Source organism: Solanum tuberosum, unplaced genomic scaffold (assembly GCF_000226075.1).
Source record: "Solanum tuberosum cultivar DM 1-3 516 R44 unplaced genomic scaffold, SolTub_3.0 scf00109, whole genome shotgun sequence".
Taxonomy (NCBI): Eukaryota; Viridiplantae; Streptophyta; class Magnoliopsida; order Solanales; family Solanaceae; genus Solanum; species Solanum tuberosum.
In genome coordinates, this window is record NW_006239042.1 from 64,401 (window position 1) to 73,002 (window position 8,602).

Genomic DNA, 8,602 nt, shown 5'->3' on the forward strand with positions numbered 1-8,602 from the left:
TTTTAGCATGTTTTTGCATGGCTTCCATACTTAGTACTTAATTGTGCTAACCCCTTTCTTCCCCTCTTCTTACTAAAGTGTAGGGATTTGAGATGTTGGTGTTCTATGGTTGATGGATGGGTTCCTAAGGTGCTTGAAGATGAAGACTTGGTGAGTCCTCAAAGATTCGAGGACAACACCCAATATGTTCCTTTATGTCTTCTAGTTTTGTTTAGGTTTTGTATAGGCTTAGTCCCGAATGTTGTACTCTAAAGTATTAGCTGGTTTTGAGACATCATGTATAAAGTCTAGAAAGTCTTCCGCTTGTTATTTAATGAAAGTATCTTCGTGTGTGAAGAAGTTTTTAATTCCTTATGGTTTTGAGTATCTATGCGATGAATGAATGCTAAGAGGCTTGTATTAGACCTCCGAGAGGTTGAGTACGCCGGTTACGACTAGGGGGTGCTCTCGGGTCGTGACAACCACACTTGAGAAACACCCTTTAGTTGGTAAGCTTCCAACCTCGCCTTTTCGACTGTCATCACTCCCTTGATCATCAACACGCTATACACCTCATCAATGAACTCTTGAGTATCTTCCTCAACCTTGGAACCATGAAACTCCGAAGGTATCATTCTAGTGAAGTCTCTCACTTTAGTTGTCAATGTACCCACATTTGGGTTCATGGGGACCACAACGTCCCTGTTGGCTGGAGGAAACACTTCCAAAGCAGCCCTAAACTCCAAATTAGTCACTAGCTCGGCCAAAGGGTCGATCGGAACTTGAAGAGCTTCTCGTTCCACATTCTTTCCCTCATTCTGTCACAACCCAGGGGTACAACCTAGATGTAACATGGCATACTTGACTCTGAGGGGGTCTCATACAAGCCCTTAGCATATAATAACATAAGATAATAGAATATTACGGAAATTTTAAAAAACTTTTATCCATACAATCGAAGTCTTTCATAAAAGCAAGCGGAAGTCTAACTACACTTTGTCTCAAACATCTAATACAACTTTGAATGAAACTCTTGGGACATAGCCCATACAATTGTCTCAAAACATGAAAATAAAAGACATAAAAGAAATAGTGGTTTTGTCCTCGAAGCTATGAGGTCTCACCAAATCTTCATTCCTTTGCTCCTTAGAAACCTAGCTTCAAGATTGGAACTTAAATCTCCGAACCCTACATTTGATGAGAATGTAGGCAAAGTATGCATTAGTACAAAATGTACTAAATATGTTAGCTAACATAACATCATAAGAGCATAAGATAAGGGTTAGTCAACATAAGACATAATCCAATACTTCATGAAACATCAACTATAAGCATAAGAGACAATATCACAATTATAAGCAAAGTCTCCATATAAGCATGATATAAGCATTATTCAACTCTTAGACATTTATATCATAATAAGACCACCCTCAAGTAACCTCAAAGCATACTTGTGCAATGCATGAATAGCATCCCATAATACCATTCGTACTAAGTATCCGTTTAGGCTAGCTTAATCATAATTTATATGCATAGTCAAGTCTTAGGCTTTCATATTGTAAAAGCACTATACTCCTATGTAACCTCAAAGCATACTTGTGCAATGCATGAATGGCATCCCATAATACCACTCACACTAAGCATAACCTTGAAGTCACCATATGCATACCTACCATTCATTTGGCCTCATTCTTAGCTTACTTCATATAGACAAGGGAACTATCACCTCTAGTCAATTATGTCATGGAAGGCAACTATAGCAACAACCCAAGCTAAACATACATCATACAAGAAAATGCTTCATAAGTAGCTTCAAGTCATACCTGTGCAATTATTGAATGGCATCCCATACTACCATTCACACTAAGTACCACCTTAGGCTATCATACTCAAATGATTTCTATTTATCATTCTAGACCACCAAAGAATAACACCCTATTAGGATAGACCAAGCTATCATGGAAACATATTGATCATGCAAATCCAAGCTATTCTAGGAAGGGTACAAGTGTTCCATCCTAGCTACCATGAAATAGTCTTAGACCAACTAAGTCATGCTACCCTTACAAGCACACTATGATGCTAATGTAAGCTACCTTTAGGAGAGTATGATTTCTCAATCCTAAGCTACCCTTAGGAGAGTATATGTCCTCAATCCTAATCTACCATGAAATGGTCTTGGCCTAAGCAAGTAATGATATCATGAAGGCATCCCAAAATGCTAGGTCAAGCTACCGTTAGGAGAGTAAGTGTCCTCAACCCTAGACTACTATAACTACTACTAACTCAAGCAACCATGAAATGCATCTTACAATGCTAAGTTGATGATTCCACATATTGGACTTATTTAGGGCTTTATTTTGATAGAAATAGTGTCCTCGACTGCGTATTTTGTCTAAATATCTGATGAAAACTCTTAAGTTCAGGTATTTGAAGTTTTAGAGAAAGAATGGAAACTTAGGCGCAAAAAGGAACAAATAGGCTAAAATAACGATGAAGCTGAAGCCCGAGCATCGTCAAGCACACTCGGCGATTCGCCGAAGGGATTTACTCTGCCCTTTGTTCCAGTACGCGAAGCCCTGAAGGAGAAGGATAAAAAAGGCGATGAAAGAAGCAGTCGGCGCTTCGTCGAATAGTTTCGCAAAGCAGTACTATACCGCCCAATGGCTCAGAACGTGAAGGTGCTGGAGGAAAGCATGAAACGGTGATGAGACAGATGAAGGGCGAGTCGCCAAAGTCATTCGGCGATATCGATTAACTTCGCCGAAAGATCCGCCAGCACTATTTTCTGAAGTCTATAAATACTGAACTTATTATTAATTTTAGAGAGTCGAAATTTTAATTTAATTTCCAGAATAGAATAGTACTTTTTGGATAATTTTTCTACCAAGTTTGGAGAGGGTTTTGTGGGAAACTTGAAGAGAGAAGGATTTCATCTTCCACAAGTTGGAAGTGGGTCTTCTCCATTCTTCTTCCTTGCTTCAATCAAAGTTTAATTTCTTATACCCATTTGATTTTACTATCATTTTAGGTGTACTTTGTTATTTGTTGATGTGTGGCTAAAAACCCTATTCTTGGGGTGTGATTTAGCAAATATGTGTTGATATTATTGTTGGGTCTTGCTTGTTGTTAGGTTAGATGTAATTTAATGGTGATTTCACTTAGCGGTTGTGGTTTAATCTAAAGTGTTTGTAGTTGCAAATACAAAGCCACCCATGTGTTTTCGGCTTGCTCGAGAGGGAGGTCGCGAAACCAAGACCACTAGACTGATGGCCTAAGGAGTAGGTCGACATGAGGTTCAGCCTGAGATGGTGAGCCCTAGTCCCATATCCTAACACTCAGCTTGAGAGAGTGAGTGGGGTAAGGCGTAGGCTAGTCTTCATGCGGCAAATGAGTGTCCGGGAGGAACGCTTTTGAAACGGGGTAAGTTGCTCGAGAGGGAACTTATTTCCATTTAAAGCTTAGCCTAGTCACTATTATTTTACAATTTTCCTTTCAAAAAGCATGTACCCAACTACTTATCTCAATTTGTATTGCGGTCACACCCCAAGAACATTTCCCCATACTTGATGTTCTTGTTAATTTTCGCTATTTTTACTAGTTGTGACAAAATGCCTAATTTGATATTTGACACTTTCGTGTCACCTAATTTAATTTCCATGTTTTTGTTCGTTAATGTCTTTAGCTAAGACTAGTGAGAGATTAATTTTATTTTTTCTATCAATTCTCAAAACCACTCCATTGGGATACGACCCCAACCTTTTGTTGGGTTACTATACTATCGATGATCGTAGACACTCATACCGTAGGTTAGTGTCGTTGGTCACGATTACCATCAAAATGGCGCCGCTGCCGGGGAGTGGTATTATTTGAGAATTTTTAGGTTAGTAGAATTTTTGTTCTTTTTAGTCGTAGCCTACTTACCTAATTTTTAGTTTTGTCTTGTTTGTTTGTGTGTTAAGACAGGATAATGCGTATACACGATGGGGATGGTGGACCAATAGAGCACCTCCCACTAGAAGTGATGAGATTCAAAGATCACATCTTTAACTTCAATCATCTAGGAGGAGAACATTTTCATGAGTCGTGGCTGAGGTTTAAAACACTATTGATACAATATCCAACTCATGAAATCCCTGATTTAATTCTACTGGAATGCTTCTATAGGGTTCTAAGTCCCGAAAACAGAGAGTTAATCGACTGAATTATACCAAACGGTCGCAATAAATACCCCTATGAGACCGCAACAAAATTCCTTGACCTTGTGGTTAAAACCAACAAGGATACTGAGAAAGACCAACATTTAATCATTTTGCTAGGTCAGATGAACAATTTGACCCAAAAGATCGACGAACTGGAAGTGATGTCCAAAGAAAAAAGCAAATGTAGACTACCTACTGAGCAGGGTAGGTCAATGGACATTGAAAATAAACATATCGAAGATATGCTATTAACCATCCTTCAAAAGCTAAATGAGCAAGATAGAGTGCTAGAGAAGATTAGAGAAAATGTAGAAGCGCTAAATCAGATGAGCACTTCTCACTCTAGATCTATCCAACTAATTGAATCTCTCTTGGGTAACATAATGCCTGATCTCCGTCAGGCACAAGACAAGAGGTGGCCAAATGATGTTTTGTCCAACTCCAAAAGTGAAAGTTAGGTGCTCACCTGCGTCGTGCCACGACGTTAACTAAGGCGCTGTTTGGGAAGGCAACCCTAAAACCCTTAACTACTTTGAGTTTGTTATTTTTGAAATAAAGGTGTTTTGATTTTGTAGGAATGGAGCAAGAAAAGTTTGTGAAAAGTGCAGGATGAATTACTCAAATCCAATTGGCGAAACGCCGATTAGATCGATGACCGCTACACAGACCGCCATTTGGATCCTCACTTTTGTTAAGGGTCCTGTAAAACTCGGCGAGGTAGATGAACACTCGGCGGATCACCGAGTATCTAAGCAAAACCAAATAATGTCGCCGAATGGGTTAGATCTGGGTGGGATTTATAAAACCACGGGCCTTAACATTCAACTTTTTTTCTCTCTTTTCTCATACCCCTCACTCTCGAATCTCGCGAAAATTGCACCGACTTAGTATTTCCAGAATCTTTGTAAAACATAAGTATTTTAGCTGTTTGAGTAGTGCTTGGATCTGTAATAACCTGCTGGTTAGCCTCACAGTCTTGATCTAATCTTCCTAAAAGGTTGGCTTTCCAAACCTTGCATTTAATTTTGGTATGGATGCTCTCATTTCAAGTAATCTTTTTTCAATATCGTGTGATGAGCCTTTCTGATGAATTTAGATTATTCTAAGCTCTAAGGCAAACTCGCCGAACCCTTTGGTGATTCACCAAGCTATTCGGCAAATCCTGCTAAAATTGTGCCTCTCTAAAACTCGATCTAGTTGTTCTGACTTCTTCGAATTCTTTGCAGAAATGGCTAAATCTAAGTTGCAGGAAGAAGCAAGCCACCCCAAGATAGAACAAAATGGATTACAATGAGAAAGGATGCAGATACATTCAGAAGCAAAGTTGCTAAACTTTCCAAGACTTGCGAGAAAGGGAAAGGCAAACACAAGGCCTTTGACTTATCAGACAGGGCTGAGCGGCGAGTTAAGAGGCATAATGTTTCACCCAGGGCTGGGACCCCCCAGCCTACAATTACTGCACCTCCAGTTCCAGCGCTGACACTGGTATTAACACCTCTCGTACAAGACCCTCAGTCAATATCAAATCGAGAAAAGGCTGAGGGGTTGAGGATAATTCTGGAAGAAAAGCGTCTGTCCATAAATGGGGTTATAGATAGATACCCAGAGATAATGGAGTGTCTGAGATACCACAAGTTCCAAATCTTCACTAAACCCCATGTCCCTTATATTCCAAACTGGGTAAGAGAGTTCTACAGTGCATATAGTGCAATAATACCCCAGCAAAAGCAACTAGCAGCAGGCTTCAGAGAAGTTAGCTATGTGGTTGTCAGAGGCAGGAGAGTGAAGTGTGATAATGAGGAAATCAAGCAGTCTTGGGCTTGCCCACAAATATTGGGGATCACTGCCAGTATCTGATTAGAACAAAGAAGCTTGAAGAGATGAAAGAGTGGTTAACCCCACTAATTGCAGAAGAAACTCCAAGGTGGGCAGCGGAAGGAGTTCTGATTGAAAAGAAAGAACTAAACATAGCCGCAAGGTTCTGGTTCAGTTTTATTAGCAGCACATTTATGCCATCCCAAAATGAGTCGATCCTTCGCCTTGCCAAGGCAGCTTGCCTGGGTTGCATCATAGAGGAGACTCAGATAAACTTGGGTACAATCATTGCTTCAGAGATACTCACGCGTGCAAGACAGAGTCCAACCTCACTTCCATTTCCAGTCTTGATCACATAATTGTGTAAATGAGCCCAGGTGCCTCGGGATATCAGGAAGGACATAGAAGTGATGCCCACAGCCTCTACTAATATCCGAAGGATCGAAGTAGAGTATCTTAAGGATAACGCAGAAAAGAAAAAGGCAACATCAATGAAGGTAGTAAACACAGAATCACAACCTGTAGATACATATCTGTCTACTCCGACCATTGGACCTTCAGGTATATTCATTGCCACTGTAACTCACGCTGATCCTCCAGGTTCTTCTGTTGTTGCATGATCGCCAATACCCACCATTGTTGCTGCTGATTCCCGACTTCCACTCACCCGGGCGTCTCTACTTCGGATGGGACAACTGGCTCTTTCTGCCAATTGTCGAGCTGCAAACCTAGAGGCCTCTGTTCCAGACATGATTCAGATTGCCTTGACTGATGCTGTAACACCTTTGAGCACTACCATTGATGCCCTAACATCAAGAATAGCAGTGTGCGAGCATAACCAAGGGTCCACAGAGGAGGTGACAACTTTAAAAGTTGCCATTGCTGAACTATGAAACGATATAGACCACATGAATTCCACCGAGGTATCCATGGTCTTTGGAACAGTAGAGACTCCAGATATGCCCGAAGTACCTCTGATCACCATAGGGCATGGAGATGGAAGTGAGCATATAGCCGATCCTGAACCAAAGGCAGAAACTGACGAAGAAATATTTGAGGAAGTTACAGCAGACGACATAGCTGAGACTGAAGAAATCATGATAAATGCTGTTGTGCGAGCTTCTTTAGCAAAGTCTTCTGTTGCGGGATCCAATGGAGCTGGTTCTTCTGGTGGTCATTCTGGATACTGATGCCCAGACAGATGGAGTGACAAATTAGCCAGGATCACCTCTTTACCTCCCTCTTTGTCTTTCTTATTTTGCCTCTCGAATTCTTATTACTTGCATTTGAGGACAAACTGCTTTTTTATTTGTGGTGGGGTGAGGCCCACACTTTTGTGTGCTGTTTATGATTCATGTTTGGGTGTACATTTGGGTTATCTGTTTATAGTTTTGTTAATTACTGCTTTTCTGTGGATGTTTGAGCTCGTGGTTCTCTTTTGCTTTTAATTGCAAAATAATTTTGACCCTTCCGATTTTTTTTGATTTTTTTGCACATTTTTGCCACCCCTCGTGAGTTGAATGTGGCTGTTCTTTTGCAAGAATTTAAGTCTCGGTTTCGATCAATACCGATGACTTGAATAGTGCTCTCAATTGAACGAACATAAACGTACGACTACGATGAGGCCAAATGATAATATGTGAACTCGTCGCATCTCGTTGTGATTAGCCATTTATTGAATTGATTCTCTTGTAACGACCGTTGCACACTAGTGAAAGTGTGTAGTCTTGTTTAACTTAAGTGTCGATGCCTTGTGTGGTTAGCTTGTTTTGAACCATGCATGAATAAACTTAGAATTTGCCCTGTTAGTCTGATTGATTTAGAAATGTGTCCTCTTGAAATGATCTTAGGCAACTTTAAAGAGTGTGACCCAAATTTGACATATACTCTTTTGTGGCCTACCCGTGAGTGTGTGAAATCCTTTTGAACACCCTTTGAGCCTTACCTTTATTTGGAAGAACCTTGATGAACCCTAGACCTTACTTGACCCAGTACCTACAATCCTCTTAATTTTTGATTTAGTGAATAGCCAACTTAGGCCAAAAGCCTAAGTTGGGGGTCTGGTAAAAAGGAAAAGGAGAAGTCAAGAAGTGCAGGAAAAGTCCCCCTTAACCCATGATGTTGCATAACAACGGAAACCCCTTCAATCTAAAAAAAAAAAAACTGGGGAATAAATACAAAAGAAATTGGGTTTCCAAGCGATCCAAGAAGGTGAATAAATAGGTGACTTAGAAGCATTAGAAAAAGAATTGATAAAGGAGGAGAGGGGAATGCCTTGAGAATACCACATCCCACGAGGAAGGAGCCACTGAGCCTAAATGACCATACCTTTGCACTCATCCCTATTACAAGCCTTAGAAATACCTTTTTGATCTTGAGAAAACCGAATCGAAAGTCGATTGGAAAATAAGGGCAAACCTATGGGTGAAAGCATGCACTGTGTTCCTCTTTTTGAGTGTGAGTGTTGCATCTGATTCCTGATCTTGAATTGATTAACCACTGTGTGTGAATATGGAATCATTCTTCATGTGAGGGCATTTAGATACTTTTTATCGAGCTTGAACTCGCACAAGTAGCAAGTACTGTGAGCATGAGAATCTCTGGTA